Source organism: Schistocerca americana, chromosome 8 (genome assembly GCF_021461395.2).
Source record: "Schistocerca americana isolate TAMUIC-IGC-003095 chromosome 8, iqSchAmer2.1, whole genome shotgun sequence".
Taxonomy (NCBI): Eukaryota; Metazoa; Arthropoda; class Insecta; order Orthoptera; family Acrididae; genus Schistocerca; species Schistocerca americana.
Genome location: NC_060126.1, coordinates 95,288,154 through 95,300,537, shown reverse-complemented (window position 1 = coordinate 95,300,537; position 12,384 = coordinate 95,288,154). Strand labels below are relative to the sequence as shown.

The 12,384-nt window shown below is 53.3% G+C and overlaps 41 non-coding genes across 41 annotated transcripts; 17 read left to right on the top strand and 24 right to left on the bottom strand.

Annotated features, from left to right (window-relative positions):
* The first annotated feature begins 20 nt into the window (after positions 1 to 20).
* Positions 21 to 93, top strand: Trnar-acg. The gene has a single exon. It is a non-coding gene; the product is annotated as a tRNA-Arg (tRNA).
* A 287-nt stretch (positions 94 to 380) lies between these two features.
* On the top strand, positions 381 to 452 carry Trnam-cau. Its single transcript has one exon. It is a non-coding gene; the product is annotated as a tRNA-Met (tRNA).
* Positions 453 to 697: 245 nt separating this feature from the next.
* On the bottom strand, positions 698 to 769 carry Trnad-guc. The gene has a single exon. It is a non-coding gene; the product is annotated as a tRNA-Asp (tRNA).
* A 107-nt stretch (positions 770 to 876) lies between these two features.
* On the bottom strand, positions 877 to 948 carry Trnad-guc. Its single transcript has one exon. It is a non-coding gene; the product is annotated as a tRNA-Asp (tRNA).
* Positions 949 to 1,055: 107 nt separating this feature from the next.
* Positions 1,056 to 1,147, bottom strand: Trnai-uau. Its single transcript is given in 2 exon segments — positions 1,056 to 1,091; positions 1,110 to 1,147. It is a non-coding gene; the product is annotated as a tRNA-Ile (tRNA).
* Positions 1,148 to 1,525: 378 nt separating this feature from the next.
* Positions 1,526 to 1,598, top strand: Trnar-acg. The gene has a single exon. It is a non-coding gene; the product is annotated as a tRNA-Arg (tRNA).
* A 287-nt stretch (positions 1,599 to 1,885) lies between these two features.
* Trnam-cau lies at positions 1,886 to 1,957 on the top strand. The gene has a single exon. It is a non-coding gene; the product is annotated as a tRNA-Met (tRNA).
* A 245-nt stretch (positions 1,958 to 2,202) lies between these two features.
* Positions 2,203 to 2,274, bottom strand: Trnad-guc. Its single transcript has one exon. It is a non-coding gene; the product is annotated as a tRNA-Asp (tRNA).
* A 107-nt stretch (positions 2,275 to 2,381) lies between these two features.
* Trnad-guc lies at positions 2,382 to 2,453 on the bottom strand. The gene has a single exon. It is a non-coding gene; the product is annotated as a tRNA-Asp (tRNA).
* Positions 2,454 to 2,560: 107 nt separating this feature from the next.
* On the bottom strand, positions 2,561 to 2,652 carry Trnai-uau. Its single transcript is given in 2 exon segments — positions 2,561 to 2,596; positions 2,615 to 2,652. It is a non-coding gene; the product is annotated as a tRNA-Ile (tRNA).
* A 378-nt stretch (positions 2,653 to 3,030) lies between these two features.
* Trnar-acg lies at positions 3,031 to 3,103 on the top strand. The gene has a single exon. It is a non-coding gene; the product is annotated as a tRNA-Arg (tRNA).
* A 287-nt stretch (positions 3,104 to 3,390) lies between these two features.
* Trnam-cau lies at positions 3,391 to 3,462 on the top strand. The gene has a single exon. It is a non-coding gene; the product is annotated as a tRNA-Met (tRNA).
* A 245-nt stretch (positions 3,463 to 3,707) lies between these two features.
* Trnad-guc lies at positions 3,708 to 3,779 on the bottom strand. Its single transcript has one exon. It is a non-coding gene; the product is annotated as a tRNA-Asp (tRNA).
* Positions 3,780 to 3,886: 107 nt separating this feature from the next.
* Positions 3,887 to 3,958, bottom strand: Trnad-guc. Its single transcript has one exon. It is a non-coding gene; the product is annotated as a tRNA-Asp (tRNA).
* A 107-nt stretch (positions 3,959 to 4,065) lies between these two features.
* Trnai-uau lies at positions 4,066 to 4,157 on the bottom strand. The gene is given in 2 exon segments: positions 4,066 to 4,101; positions 4,120 to 4,157. It is a non-coding gene; the product is annotated as a tRNA-Ile (tRNA).
* Positions 4,158 to 4,535: 378 nt separating this feature from the next.
* Trnar-acg lies at positions 4,536 to 4,608 on the top strand. Its single transcript has one exon. It is a non-coding gene; the product is annotated as a tRNA-Arg (tRNA).
* Positions 4,609 to 4,895: 287 nt separating this feature from the next.
* Positions 4,896 to 4,967, top strand: Trnam-cau. The gene has a single exon. It is a non-coding gene; the product is annotated as a tRNA-Met (tRNA).
* A 245-nt stretch (positions 4,968 to 5,212) lies between these two features.
* Trnad-guc lies at positions 5,213 to 5,284 on the bottom strand. Its single transcript has one exon. It is a non-coding gene; the product is annotated as a tRNA-Asp (tRNA).
* A 107-nt stretch (positions 5,285 to 5,391) lies between these two features.
* On the bottom strand, positions 5,392 to 5,463 carry Trnad-guc. Its single transcript has one exon. It is a non-coding gene; the product is annotated as a tRNA-Asp (tRNA).
* Positions 5,464 to 5,570: 107 nt separating this feature from the next.
* Positions 5,571 to 5,662, bottom strand: Trnai-uau. The gene is given in 2 exon segments: positions 5,571 to 5,606; positions 5,625 to 5,662. It is a non-coding gene; the product is annotated as a tRNA-Ile (tRNA).
* Positions 5,663 to 6,040: 378 nt separating this feature from the next.
* On the top strand, positions 6,041 to 6,113 carry Trnar-acg. The gene has a single exon. It is a non-coding gene; the product is annotated as a tRNA-Arg (tRNA).
* A 287-nt stretch (positions 6,114 to 6,400) lies between these two features.
* Trnam-cau lies at positions 6,401 to 6,472 on the top strand. The gene has a single exon. It is a non-coding gene; the product is annotated as a tRNA-Met (tRNA).
* A 245-nt stretch (positions 6,473 to 6,717) lies between these two features.
* Trnad-guc lies at positions 6,718 to 6,789 on the bottom strand. The gene has a single exon. It is a non-coding gene; the product is annotated as a tRNA-Asp (tRNA).
* Positions 6,790 to 6,896: 107 nt separating this feature from the next.
* Trnad-guc lies at positions 6,897 to 6,968 on the bottom strand. The gene has a single exon. It is a non-coding gene; the product is annotated as a tRNA-Asp (tRNA).
* Positions 6,969 to 7,075: 107 nt separating this feature from the next.
* On the bottom strand, positions 7,076 to 7,167 carry Trnai-uau. The gene is given in 2 exon segments: positions 7,076 to 7,111; positions 7,130 to 7,167. It is a non-coding gene; the product is annotated as a tRNA-Ile (tRNA).
* A 378-nt stretch (positions 7,168 to 7,545) lies between these two features.
* Trnar-acg lies at positions 7,546 to 7,618 on the top strand. Its single transcript has one exon. It is a non-coding gene; the product is annotated as a tRNA-Arg (tRNA).
* A 287-nt stretch (positions 7,619 to 7,905) lies between these two features.
* Positions 7,906 to 7,977, top strand: Trnam-cau. The gene has a single exon. It is a non-coding gene; the product is annotated as a tRNA-Met (tRNA).
* A 245-nt stretch (positions 7,978 to 8,222) lies between these two features.
* Positions 8,223 to 8,294, bottom strand: Trnad-guc. The gene has a single exon. It is a non-coding gene; the product is annotated as a tRNA-Asp (tRNA).
* A 107-nt stretch (positions 8,295 to 8,401) lies between these two features.
* On the bottom strand, positions 8,402 to 8,473 carry Trnad-guc. The gene has a single exon. It is a non-coding gene; the product is annotated as a tRNA-Asp (tRNA).
* Positions 8,474 to 8,580: 107 nt separating this feature from the next.
* Positions 8,581 to 8,672, bottom strand: Trnai-uau. The gene is given in 2 exon segments: positions 8,581 to 8,616; positions 8,635 to 8,672. It is a non-coding gene; the product is annotated as a tRNA-Ile (tRNA).
* A 378-nt stretch (positions 8,673 to 9,050) lies between these two features.
* Positions 9,051 to 9,123, top strand: Trnar-acg. Its single transcript has one exon. It is a non-coding gene; the product is annotated as a tRNA-Arg (tRNA).
* Positions 9,124 to 9,410: 287 nt separating this feature from the next.
* Trnam-cau lies at positions 9,411 to 9,482 on the top strand. The gene has a single exon. It is a non-coding gene; the product is annotated as a tRNA-Met (tRNA).
* Positions 9,483 to 9,727: 245 nt separating this feature from the next.
* On the bottom strand, positions 9,728 to 9,799 carry Trnad-guc. Its single transcript has one exon. It is a non-coding gene; the product is annotated as a tRNA-Asp (tRNA).
* Positions 9,800 to 9,906: 107 nt separating this feature from the next.
* Positions 9,907 to 9,978, bottom strand: Trnad-guc. Its single transcript has one exon. It is a non-coding gene; the product is annotated as a tRNA-Asp (tRNA).
* Positions 9,979 to 10,085: 107 nt separating this feature from the next.
* Positions 10,086 to 10,177, bottom strand: Trnai-uau. The gene is given in 2 exon segments: positions 10,086 to 10,121; positions 10,140 to 10,177. It is a non-coding gene; the product is annotated as a tRNA-Ile (tRNA).
* Positions 10,178 to 10,555: 378 nt separating this feature from the next.
* Positions 10,556 to 10,628, top strand: Trnar-acg. Its single transcript has one exon. It is a non-coding gene; the product is annotated as a tRNA-Arg (tRNA).
* Positions 10,629 to 10,915: 287 nt separating this feature from the next.
* Positions 10,916 to 10,987, top strand: Trnam-cau. Its single transcript has one exon. It is a non-coding gene; the product is annotated as a tRNA-Met (tRNA).
* A 245-nt stretch (positions 10,988 to 11,232) lies between these two features.
* On the bottom strand, positions 11,233 to 11,304 carry Trnad-guc. Its single transcript has one exon. It is a non-coding gene; the product is annotated as a tRNA-Asp (tRNA).
* A 107-nt stretch (positions 11,305 to 11,411) lies between these two features.
* On the bottom strand, positions 11,412 to 11,483 carry Trnad-guc. Its single transcript has one exon. It is a non-coding gene; the product is annotated as a tRNA-Asp (tRNA).
* Positions 11,484 to 11,590: 107 nt separating this feature from the next.
* Positions 11,591 to 11,682, bottom strand: Trnai-uau. The gene is given in 2 exon segments: positions 11,591 to 11,626; positions 11,645 to 11,682. It is a non-coding gene; the product is annotated as a tRNA-Ile (tRNA).
* Positions 11,683 to 12,060: 378 nt separating this feature from the next.
* Trnar-acg lies at positions 12,061 to 12,133 on the top strand. Its single transcript has one exon. It is a non-coding gene; the product is annotated as a tRNA-Arg (tRNA).
* The last annotated feature ends 251 nt before the right edge of the window (positions 12,134 to 12,384 follow it).

Genomic DNA, 12,384 nt, shown 5'->3' with positions numbered 1-12,384 from the left:
TAGAAAGAAATGCTGCCACTGGCCCTGTGGCGCAACGGATAACGCGTCTGACTACGGATCAGAAGATTCCAGGTTCGAATCCTGGCAGGGTCGGCGTTTTGTTAGTTGCCGACGCGTAGCTGGGCAGTGGATTTCGTATGTCGCCGCACCGTGGAGTGCTTTGTTGCTCCTGTGCATCTCGCAGCTGCATGTCGAGTCGATCGTGGTAAATATCGCTGCCTGCAAGCGTCAGCGTAGCGTCAGTCGAGCAAAGTCGAGACAAGTCAAGCTGAGAGCTGTAGGAGATGATACGCAATTAAATACAGGCGTGTGAAAGCGACGCAGACAACACTTTCCAAGTGTCCCACGTCACGTGGCGAAGAGCCGGCGCAACCCCAGGCAGCAGAGTGGCGCAGTGGAAGCGTGCTGGGCCCATAACCCAGAGGTCCGTGGATCGAAACCACGCTCTGCTAAAATTATTTCTTTTGCGGACTGTGCCGAGCTCGATTATTACGCCCACAGCGTCGGCTGGGGTGCTTTGATACAGCGTTAACAGCATACCCCGCAATTCTGAAATGTGAAGAATGCGAGAACCACTTCCTAAGTTGTAGCATTTTTTAAGATTTTGCGCCAACTACACTCCACGATCGCAAAGTTAATGCTCTTACGACCCACATACGCGCAACACTCGAACAGGGTTGTGAGATAAAAATCGCATCTCCCCGGCGGGGAATCGAACCCCGGTCTCCCGCGTGACAGGCGGGGATACTAACCACTATACTACCGACGATGCGCTGTAGACAGGTGCCTGTGTGCGAGAGATATGGTGCTAGTAGCCGCAAACGACCTACACTAAGTTCGGCGAGTGATAGAGCAGCAATTACAAATCGGATGTGCCTCCCCGGCGGGGAATCGAACCCCGGTCTCCCGCGTGACAGGCGGGGATACTAACCACTATACTACCGAGGAAGACGCAGCTAGCGTCTCGAATGCACAATTATGTTACTCAAATAGCTGATACATCTCAAACCTAGCCTCCTGTTGCTGTCAGAGACAGCTGCTAAGAAATAAAAGTATGCCCCAGGTGAGGCTCGAACTCACAACCCCGGCATTGCTCACGGCTACTGCCTTATAAGTACCGTGCGCTAACCAATTGCGCCACTGGGGCTACAACAGAGTGCTTTCAGTTAGCGGTATTCACTTTGCTGCAAACCAGTGGTGGCCACAGAAACATACGATCGCCACCTGATGCCATACTGCGACTTTGGCACCTGACTACCAATGCTTCGTGCTATTCTTGTTTCATATGCTACGCTTACATGCACATCAACCGGCTCTCGTCGTCGAGAAAACGTGGGAAAACGCGCGCCTTGCCTTCTGCTACCTGTCGAACAGCGAGAGCAGATGCGTGGCAAGCTCTAAGCTCTGCAGGCGCACTGCGGCCACGCAGCTGCACGAAAGGTACCTTCCTTGGGAGCTTGCTCAGCCATGGAGAACACGTTTCTTAGCGAACTGCACTTGTCTCGTAGAAAGAAATGCTGCCACTGGCCCTGTGGCGCAACGGATAACGCGTCTGACTACGGATCAGAAGATTCCAGGTTCGAATCCTGGCAGGGTCGGCGTTTTGTTAGTTGCCGACGCGTAGCTGGGCAGTGGATTTCGTATGTCGCCGCACCGTGGAGTGCTTTGTTGCTCCTGTGCATCTCGCAGCTGCATGTCGAGTCGATCGTGGTAAATATCGCTGCCTGCAAGCGTCAGCGTAGCGTCAGTCGAGCAAAGTCGAGACAAGTCAAGCTGAGAGCTGTAGGAGATGATACGCAATTAAATACAGGCGTGTGAAAGCGACGCAGACAACACTTTCCAAGTGTCCCACGTCACGTGGCGAAGAGCCGGCGCAACCCCAGGCAGCAGAGTGGCGCAGTGGAAGCGTGCTGGGCCCATAACCCAGAGGTCCGTGGATCGAAACCACGCTCTGCTAAAATTATTTCTTTTGCGGACTGTGCCGAGCTCGATTATTACGCCCACAGCGTCGGCTGGGGTGCTTTGATACAGCGTTAACAGCATACCCCGCAATTCTGAAATGTGAAGAATGCGAGAACCACTTCCTAAGTTGTAGCATTTTTTAAGATTTTGCGCCAACTACACTCCACGATCGCAAAGTTAATGCTCTTACGACCCACATACGCGCAACACTCGAACAGGGTTGTGAGATAAAAATCGCATCTCCCCGGCGGGGAATCGAACCCCGGTCTCCCGCGTGACAGGCGGGGATACTAACCACTATACTACCGAGGATGCGCTGTAGACAGGTGCCTGTGTGCGAGAGATATGGTGCTAGTAGCCGCAAACGACCTACACTAAGTTCGGCGAGTGATAGAGCAGCAATTACAAATCGGATGTGCCTCCCCGGCGGGGAATCGAACCCCGGTCTCCCGCGTGACAGGCGGGGATACTAACCACTATACTACCGAGGAAGACGCAGCTAGCGTCTCGAATGCACAATTATGTTACTCAAATAGCTGATACATCTCAAACCTAGCCTCCTGTTGCTGTCAGAGACAGCTGCTAAGAAATAAAAGTATGCCCCAGGTGAGGCTCGAACTCACAACCCCGGCATTGCTCACGGCTACTGCCTTATAAGTACCGTGCGCTAACCAATTGCGCCACTGGGGCTACAACAGAGTGCTTTCAGTTAGCGGTATTCACTTTGCTGCAAACCAGTGGTGGCCACAGAAACATACGATCGCCACCTGATGCCATACTGCGACTTTGGCACCTGACTACCAATGCTTCGTGCTATTCTTGTTTCATATGCTACGCTTACATGCACATCAACCGGCTCTCGTCGTCGAGAAAACGTGGGAAAACGCGCGCCTTGCCTTCTGCTACCTGTCGAACAGCGAGAGCAGATGCGTGGCAAGCTCTAAGCTCTGCAGGCGCACTGCGGCCACGCAGCTGCACGAAAGGTACCTTCCTTGGGAGCTTGCTCAGCCATGGAGAACACGTTTCTTAGCGAATTGCACTTGTCTCGTAGAAAGAAATGCTGCCACTGGCCCTGTGGCGCAACGGATAACGCGTCTGACTACGGATCAGAAGATTCCAGGTTCGAATCCTGGCAGGGTCGGCGTTTTGTTAGTTGCCGACGCGTAGCTGGGCAGTGGATTTCGTATGTCGCCGCACCGTGGAGTGCTTTGTTGCTCCTGTGCATCTCGCAGCTGCATGTCGAGTCGATCGTGGTAAATATCGCTGCCTGCAAGCGTCAGCGTAGCGTCAGTCGAGCAAAGTCGAGACAAGTCAAGCTGAGAGCTGTAGGAGATGATACGCAATTAAATACAGGCGTGTGAAAGCGACGCAGACAACACTTTCCAAGTGTCCCACGTCACGTGGCGAAGAGCCGGCGCAACCCCAGGCAGCAGAGTGGCGCAGTGGAAGCGTGCTGGGCCCATAACCCAGAGGTCCGTGGATCGAAACCACGCTCTGCTAAAATTATTTCTTTTGCGGACTGTGCCGAGCTCGATTATTACGCCCACAGCGTCGGCTGGGGTGCTTTGATACAGCGTTAACAGCATACCCCGCAATTCTGAAATGTGAAGAATGCGAGAACCACTTCCTAAGTTGTAGCATTTTTTAAGATTTTGCGCCAACTACACTCCACGATCGCAAAGTTAATGCTCTTACGACCCACATACGCGCAACACTCGAACAGGGTTGTGAGATAAAAATCGCGTCTCCCCGGCGGGGAATCGAACCCCGGTCTCCCGCGTGACAGGCGGGGATACTAACCACTATACTACCGAGGATGCGCTGTAGACAGGTGCCTGTGTGCGAGAGATATGGTGCTAGTAGCCGCAAACGACCTACACTAAGTTCGGCGAGTGATAGAGCAGCAATTACAAATCGGATGTGCCTCCCCGGCGGGGAATCGAACCCCGGTCTCCCGCGTGACAGGCGGGGATACTAACCACTATACTACCGAGGAAGACGCAGCTAGCGTCTCGAATGCACAATTATGTTACTCAAATAGCTGATACATCTCAAACCTAGCCTCCTGTTGCTGTCAGAGACAGCTGCTAAGAAATAAAAGTATGCCCCAGGTGAGGCTCGAACTCACAACCCCGGCATTGCTCACGGCTACTGCCTTATAAGTACCGTGCGCTAACCAATTGCGCCACTGGGGCTACAACAGAGTGCTTTCAGTTAGCGGTATTCACTTTGCTGCAAACCAGTGGTGGCCACAGAAACATACGATCGCCACCTGATGCCATACTGCGACTTTGGCACCTGACTACCAATGCTTCGTGCTATTCTTGTTTCATATGCTACGCTTACATGCACATCAACCGGCTCTCGTCGTCGAGAAAACGTGGGAAAACGCGCGCCTTGCCTTCTGCTACCTGTCGAACAGCGAGAGCAGATGCGTGGCAAGCTCTAAGCTCTGCAGGCGCACTGCGGCCACGCAGCTGCACGAAAGGTACCTTCCTTGGGAGCTTGCTCAGCCATGGAGAACACGTTTCTTAGCGAATTGCACTTGTCTCGTAGAAAGAAATGCTGCCACTGGCCCTGTGGCGCAACGGATAACGCGTCTGACTACGGATCAGAAGATTCCAGGTTCGAATCCTGGCAGGGTCGGCGTTTTGTTAGTTGCCGACGCGTAGCTGGGCAGTGGATTTCGTATGTCGCCGCACCGTGGAGTGCTTTGTTGCTCCTGTGCATCTCGCAGCTGCATGTCGAGTCGATCGTGGTAAATATCGCTGCCTGCAAGCGTCAGCGTAGCGTCAGTCGAGCAAAGTCGAGACAAGTCAAGCTGAGAGCTGTAGGAGATGATACGCAATTAAATACAGGCGTGTGAAAGCGACGCAGACAACACTTTCCAAGTGTCCCACGTCACGTGGCGAAGAGCCGGCGCAACCCCAGGCAGCAGAGTGGCGCAGTGGAAGCGTGCTGGGCCCATAACCCAGAGGTCCGTGGATCGAAACCACGCTCTGCTAAAATTATTTCTTTTGCGGACTGTGCCGAGCTCGATTATTACGCCCACAGCGTCGGCTGGGGTGCTTTGATACAGCGTTAACAGCATACCCCGCAATTCTGAAATGTGAAGAATGCGAGAACCACTTCCTAAGTTGTAGCATTTTTTAAGATTTTGCGCCAACTACACTCCACGATCGCAAAGTTAATGCTCTTACGACCCACATACGCGCAACACTCGAACAGGGTTGTGAGATAAAAATCGCGTCTCCCCGGCGGGGAATCGAACCCCGGTCTCCCGCGTGACAGGCGGGGATACTAACCACTATACTACCGAGGATGCGCTGTAGACAGGTGCCTGTGTGCGAGAGATATGGTGCTAGTAGCCGCAAACGACCTACACTAAGTTCGGCGAGTGATAGAGCAGCAATTACAAATCGGATGTGCCTCCCCGGCGGGGAATCGAACCCCGGTCTCCCGCGTGACAGGCGGGGATACTAACCACTATACTACCGAGGAAGACGCAGCTAGCGTCTCGAATGCACAATTATGTTACTCAAATAGCTGATACATCTCAAACCTAGCCTCCTGTTGCTGTCAGAGACAGCTGCTAAGAAATAAAAGTATGCCCCAGGTGAGGCTCGAACTCACAACCCCGGCATTGCTCACGGCTACTGCCTTATAAGTACCGTGCGCTAACCAATTGCGCCACTGGGGCTACAACAGAGTGCTTTCAGTTAGCGGTATTCACTTTGCTGCAAACCAGTGGTGGCCACAGAAACATACGATCGCCACCTGATGCCATACTGCGACTTTGGCACCTGACTACCAATGCTTCGTGCTATTCTTGTTTCATATGCTACGCTTACATGCACATCAACCGGCTCTCGTCGTCGAGAAAACGTGGGAAAACGCGCGCCTTGCCTTCTGCTACCTGTCGAACAGCGAGAGCAGATGCGTGGCAAGCTCTAAGCTCTGCAGGCGCACTGCGGCCACGCAGCTGCACGAAAGGTACCTTCCTTGGGAGCTTGCTCAGCCATGGAGAACACGTTTCTTAGCGAATTGCACTTGTCTCGTAGAAAGAAATGCTGCCACTGGCCCTGTGGCGCAACGGATAACGCGTCTGACTACGGATCAGAAGATTCCAGGTTCGAATCCTGGCAGGGTCGGCGTTTTGTTAGTTGCCGACGCGTAGCTGGGCAGTGGATTTCGTATGTCGCCGCACCGTGGAGTGCTTTGTTGCTCCTGTGCATCTCGCAGCTGCATGTCGAGTCGATCGTGGTAAATATCGCTGCCTGCAAGCGTCAGCGTAGCGTCAGTCGAGCAAAGTCGAGACAAGTCAAGCTGAGAGCTGTAGGAGATGATACGCAATTAAATACAGGCGTGTGAAAGCGACGCAGACAACACTTTCCAAGTGTCCCACGTCACGTGGCGAAGAGCCGGCGCAACCCCAGGCAGCAGAGTGGCGCAGTGGAAGCGTGCTGGGCCCATAACCCAGAGGTCCGTGGATCGAAACCACGCTCTGCTAAAATTATTTCTTTTGCGGACTGTGCCGAGCTCGATTATTACGCCCACAGCGTCGGCTGGGGTGCTTTGATACAGCGTTAACAGCATACCCCGCAATTCTGAAATGTGAAGAATGCGAGAACCACTTCCTAAGTTGTAGCATTTTTTAAGATTTTGCGCCAACTACACTCCACGATCGCAAAGTTAATGCTCTTACGACCCACATACGCGCAACACTCGAACAGGGTTGTGAGATAAAAATCGCATCTCCCCGGCGGGGAATCGAACCCCGGTCTCCCGCGTGACAGGCGGGGATACTAACCACTATACTACCGAGGATGCGCTGTAGACACGTGCCTGTGTGCGAGAGATATGGTGCTAGTAGCCGCAAACGACCTACACTAAGTTCGGCGAGTGATAGAGCAGCAATTACAAATCGGATGTGCCTCCCCGGCGGGGAATCGAACCCCGGTCTCCCGCGTGACAGGCGGGGATACTAACCACTATACTACCGAGGAAGACGCAGCTAGCGTCTCGAATGCACAATTATGTTACTCAAATAGCTGATACATCTCAAACCTAGCCTCCTGTTGCTGTCAGAGACAGCTGCTAAGAAATAAAAGTATGCCCCAGGTGAGGCTCGAACTCACAACCCCGGCATTGCTCACGGCTACTGCCTTATAAGTACCGTGCGCTAACCAATTGCGCCACTGGGGCTACAACAGAGTGCTTTCAGTTAGCGGTATTCACTTTGCTGCAAACCAGTGGTGGCCACAGAAACATACGATCGCCACCTGATGCCATACTGCGACTTTGGCACCTGACTACCAATGCTTCGTGCTATTCTTGTTTCATATGCTACGCTTACATGCACATCAACCGGCTCTCGTCGTCGAGAAAACGTGGGAAAACGCGCGCCTTGCCTTCTGCTACCTGTCGAACAGCGAGAGCAGATGCGTGGCAAGCTCTAAGCTCTGCAGGCGCACTGCGGCCACGCAGCTGCACGAAAGGTACCTTCCTTGGGAGCTTGCTCAGCCATGGAGAACACGTTTCTTAGCGAATTGCACTTGTCTCGTAGAAAGAAATGCTGCCACTGGCCCTGTGGCGCAACGGATAACGCGTCTGACTACGGATCAGAAGATTCCAGGTTCGAATCCTGGCAGGGTCGGCGTTTTGTTAGTTGCCGACGCGTAGCTGGGCAGTGGATTTCGTATGTCGCCGCACCGTGGAGTGCTTTGTTGCTCCTGTGCATCTCGCAGCTGCATGTCGAGTCGATCGTGGTAAATATCGCTGCCTGCAAGCGTCAGCGTAGCGTCAGTCGAGCAAAGTCGAGACAAGTCAAGCTGAGAGCTGTAGGAGATGATACGCAATTAAATACAGGCGTGTGAAAGCGACGCAGACAACACTTTCCAAGTGTCCCACGTCACGTGGCGAAGAGCCGGCGCAACCCCAGGCAGCAGAGTGGCGCAGTGGAAGCGTGCTGGGCCCATAACCCAGAGGTCCGTGGATCGAAACCACGCTCTGCTAAAATTATTTCTTTTGCGGACTGTGCCGAGCTCGATTATTACGCCCACAGCGTCGGCTGGGGTGCTTTGATACAGCGTTAACAGCATACCCCGCAATTCTGAAATGTGAAGAATGCGAGAACCACTTCCTAAGTTGTAGCATTTTTTAAGATTTTGCGCCAACTACACTCCACGATCGCAAAGTTAATGCTCTTACGACCCACATACGCGCAACACTCGAACAGGGTTGTGAGATAAAAATCGCATCTCCCCGGCGGGGAATCGAACCCCGGTCTCCCGCGTGACAGGCGGGGATACTAACCACTATACTACCGAGGATGCGCTGTAGACACGTGCCTGTGTGCGAGAGATATGGTGCTAGTAGCCGCAAACGACCTACACTAAGTTCGGCGAGTGATAGAGCAGCGATTACAAATCGGATGTGCCTCCCCGGCGGGGAATCGAACCCCGGTCTCCCGCGTGACAGGCGGGGATACTAACCACTATACTACCGAGGAAGACGCAGCTAGCGTCTCGAATGCACAATTATGTTACTCAAATAGCTGATACATCTCAAACCTAGCCTCCTGTTGCTGTCAGAGACAGCTGCTAAGAAATAAAAGTATGCCCCAGGTGAGGCTCGAACTCACAACCCCGGCATTGCTCACGGCTACTGCCTTATAAGTACCGTGCGCTAACCAATTGCGCCACTGGGGCTACAACAGAGTGCTTTCAGTTAGCGGTATTCACTTTGCTGCAAACCAGTGGTGGCCACAGAAACATACGATCGCCACCTGATGCCATACTGCGACTTTGGCACCTGACTACCAATGCTTCGTGCTATTCTTGTTTCATATGCTACGCTTACATGCACATCAACCGGCTCTCGTCGTCGAGAAAACGTGGGAAAACGCGCGCCTTGCCTTCTGCTACCTGTCGAACAGCGAGAGCAGATGCGTGGCAAGCTCTAAGCTCTGCAGGCGCACTGCGGCCACGCAGCTGCACGAAAGGTACCTTCCTTGGGAGCTTGCTCAGCCATGGAGAACACGTTTCTTAGCGAATTGCACTTGTCTCGTAGAAAGAAATGCTGCCACTGGCCCTGTGGCGCAACGGATAACGCGTCTGACTACGGATCAGAAGATTCCAGGTTCGAATCCTGGCAGGGTCGGCGTTTTGTTAGTTGCCGACGCGTAGCTGGGCAGTGGATTTCGTATGTCGCCGCACCGTGGAGTGCTTTGTTGCTCCTGTGCATCTCGCAGCTGCATGTCGAGTCGATCGTGGTAAATATCGCTGCCTGCAAGCGTCAGCGTAGCGTCAGTCGAGCAAAGTCGAGACAAGTCAAGCTGAGAGCTGTAGGAGATGATACGCAATTAAATACAGGCGTGTGAAAGCGACGCAGACAACACTTTCCAAGTGTCCCACGTCACGTGGCGAAGAGCCGGCGCAACCCCAGGCAGCAGAGTGGCGCAGTGGAAGCGTGCTGGGCCCATAACCCAGAGGTCCGTGGATCGAAACCACGCTCTGCTAAAATTATTTCTTTTGCGGACTGTGCCGAGCTCGATTATTACGCCCACAGCGTCGGCTGGGGTGCTTTGATACAGCGTTAACAGCATACCCCGCAATTCTGAAATGTGAAGAATGCGAGAACCACTTCCTAAGTTGTAGCATTTTTTAAGATTTTGCGCCAACTACACTCCACGATCGCAAAGTTAATGCTCTTACGACCCACATACGCGCAACACTCGAACAGGGTTGTGAGATAAAAATCGCATCTCCCCGGCGGGGAATCGAACCCCGGTCTCCCGCGTGACAGGCGGGGATACTAACCACTATACTACCGAGGATGCGCTGTAGACAGGTGCCTGTGTGCGAGAGATATGGTGCTAGTAGCCGCAAACGACCTACACTAAGTTCGGCGAGTGATAGAGCAGCAATTACAAATCGGATGTGCCTCCCCGGCGGGGAATCGAACCCCGGTCTCCCGCGTGACAGGCGGGGATACTAACCACTATACTACCGAGGAAGACGCAGCTAGCGTCTCGAATGCACAATTATGTTACTCAAATAGCTGATACATCTCAAACCTAGCCTCCTGTTGCTGTCAGAGACAGCTGCTAAGAAATAAAAGTATGCCCCAGGTGAGGCTCGAACTCACAACCCCGGCATTGCTCACGGCTACTGCCTTATAAGTACCGTGCGCTAACCAATTGCGCCACTGGGGCTACAACAGAGTGCTTTCAGTTAGCGGTATTCACTTTGCTGCAAACCAGTGGTGGGCACAGAAACATACGATCGCCACCTGATGCCATACTGCGACTTTGGCACCTGACTACCAATGCTTCGTGCTATTCTTGTTTCATATGCTACGCTTACATGCACATCAACCGGCTCTCGTCGTCGAGAAAACGTGGGAAAACGCGCGCCTTGCCTTCTGCTACCTGTCGAACAGCGAGAGCAGATGCGTGGCAAGCTCTAAGCTCTGCAGGCGCACTGCGGCCACGCAGCTGCACGAAAGGTACCTTCCTTGGGAGCTTGCTCAGCCATGGAGAACACGTTTCTTAGCGAACTGCACTTGTCTCGTAGATAGAAATGCTGCCACTGGCCCTGTGGCGCAACGGATAACGCGTCTGACTACGGATCAGAAGATTCCAGGTTCGAATCCTGGCAGGGTCGGCGTTTTGTTAGTTGCCGACGCGTAGCTGGGCAGTGGATTTCGTATGTCGCCGCACCGTGGAGTGCTTTGTTGCTCCTGTGCATCTCGCAGCTGCATGTCGAGTCGATCGTGGTAAATATCGCTGCCTGCAAGCGTCAGCGTAGCGTCAGTCGAGCAAAGTCGAGACAAGTCAAGCTGAGAGCTGTAGGAGATGATACGCAATTAAATACAGGCGTGTGAAAGCGACGCAGACAACACTTTCCAAGTGTCCCACGTCACGTGGCGAAGAGCCGGCGCAACCCCAGGCAGCAGAGTGGCGCAGTGGAAGCGTGCTGGGCCCATAACCCAGAGGTCCGTGGATCGAAACCACGCTCTGCTAAAATTATTTCTTTTGCGGACTGTGCCGAGCTCGATTATTACGCCCACAGCGTCGGCTGGGGTGCTTTGATACAGCGTTAACAGCATACCCCGCAATTCTGAAATGTGAAGAATGCGAGAACCACTTCCTAAGTTGTAGCATTTTTTAAGATTTTGCGCCAACTACACTCCACGATCGCAAAGTTAATGCTCTTACGACCCACATACGCGCAACACTCGAACAGGGTTGTGAGATAAAAATCGCATCTCCCCGGCGGGGAATCGAACCCCGGTCTCCCGCGTGACAGGCGGGGATACTAACCACTATACTACCGAGGATGCGCTGTAGACAGGTGCCTGTGTGCGAGAGATATGGTGCTAGTAGCCGCAAACGACCTACACTAAGTTCGGCGAGTGATAGAGCAGCAATTACAAATCGGATGTGCCTCCCCGGCGGGGAATCGAACCCCGGTCTCCCGCGTGACAGGCGGGGATACTAACCACTATACTACCGAGGAAGACGCAGCTAGCGTCTCGAATGCACAATTATGTTACTCAAATAGCTGATACATCTCAAACCTAGCCTCCTGTTGCTGTCAGAGACAGCTGCTAAGAAATAAAAGTATGCCCCAGGTGAGGCTCGAACTCACAACCCCGGCATTGCTCACGGCTACTGCCTTATAAGTACCGTGCGCTAACCAATTGCGCCACTGGGGCTACAACAGAGTGCTTTCAGTTAGCGGTATTCACTTTGCTGCAAACCAGTGGTGGCCACAGAAACATACGATCGCCACCTGATGCCATACTGCGACTTTGGCACCTGACTACCAATGCTTCGTGCTATTCTTGTTTCATATGCTACGCTTACATGCACATCAACCGGCTCTCGTCGTCGAGAAAACGTGGGAAAACGCGCGCCTTGCCTTCTGCTACCTGTCGAACAGCGAGAGCAGATGCGTGGCAAGCTCTAAGCTCTGCAGGCGCACTGCGGCCACGCAGCTGCACGAAAGGTACCTTCCTTGGGAGCTTGCTCAGCCATGGAGAACACGTTTCTTAGCGAACTGCACTTGTCTCGTAGAAAGAAATGCTGCCACTGGCCCTGTGGCGCAACGGATAACGCGTCTGACTACGGATCAGAAGATTCCAGGTTCGAATCCTGGCAGGGTCGGCGTTTTGTTAGTTGCCGACGCGTAGCTGGGCAGTGGATTTCGTATGTCGCCGCACCGTGGAGTGCTTTGTTGCTCCTGTGCATCTCGCAGCTGCATGTCGAGTCGATCGTGGTAAATATCGCTGCCTGCAAGCGTCAGCGTAGCGTCAGTCGAGCAAAGTCGAGACAAGTCAAGCTGAGAGCTGTAGGAGATGATACGCAATTAAATACAGGCGTGTGAAAGCGACGCAGACAACACTTTCCAAGTGTCC